The sequence below is a fragment of the Odontomachus brunneus genome, unplaced genomic scaffold, assembly GCF_010583005.1.
Source record: "Odontomachus brunneus isolate Ranch 3 - 2012 unplaced genomic scaffold, Obru_v1 Obru_scaffold_069, whole genome shotgun sequence".
NCBI lineage: Eukaryota > Metazoa > Arthropoda > Insecta > Hymenoptera > Formicidae > Odontomachus > Odontomachus brunneus.
Genome location: NW_022639519.1, coordinates 923,079 through 923,915, shown reverse-complemented (window position 1 = coordinate 923,915; position 837 = coordinate 923,079).

The window sequence follows — 837 nt, the reverse complement described above, 5'->3', positions numbered from 1 at the left end:
TTGTACAGCATTTCATACCAAATCGATCCATATATAATATTATAAGATGGTCTCGATTAAATAGTTGGAAAACGTCGTGATAATATCGTGCTATACGCGTCATGCCGTTCAAGTAGATGGATACTGTAGCTAGATACGTTACTGTAAGTAGGGGAATATAATTAATTGTAAAAAAATAATACATAAACAATTGCATATATTTAATGTATAATGTTTATAATTTATAATGTTATTATAATATTTTAAAATCATATAATATAATCATGATATAATCATATATCATGTGTATGAATCATACACTATTTACAGTCCCGTGCCCAAAGAGGAAGATCGAATTACATCAACAATTACTGTTTAGTACTAAAAGTAGGTTTTATTCGCTTCGCGCAACACAATCATGTGATCATCATGCGAAGTTTAATTTAGTCATTTCATCGTATTGCGTACAATTTAGACTCTATATAAATGTCCGCAACATTTCAAAACGTGCATTTCGTTTCGTGAGTTGGTACTGTAAAGAATTGTATGTTATATACGAACTGTGCGTTGTACAGTAACCGTTATATAGTATGTTATATATCATAATGTACTGAAATTATGTAAGTATTTATTAACTTGTATTATTATTTTACGCTTGCCACTCTTCACTTTTATATTATTGAAATAATAATAGTTTATTCAGTTAGTATTATACGGAAAAGGAGATAAAATAGAGCAATAGTTAAAGAATATATTTATTAATCAATATTGAAACGTAAAAAATAATTCTTATGCTACTTTAGACAAAAAAGAAATACAGTTATGTCAATCGAAGATGTGTACACTGTTTCTTTTTTT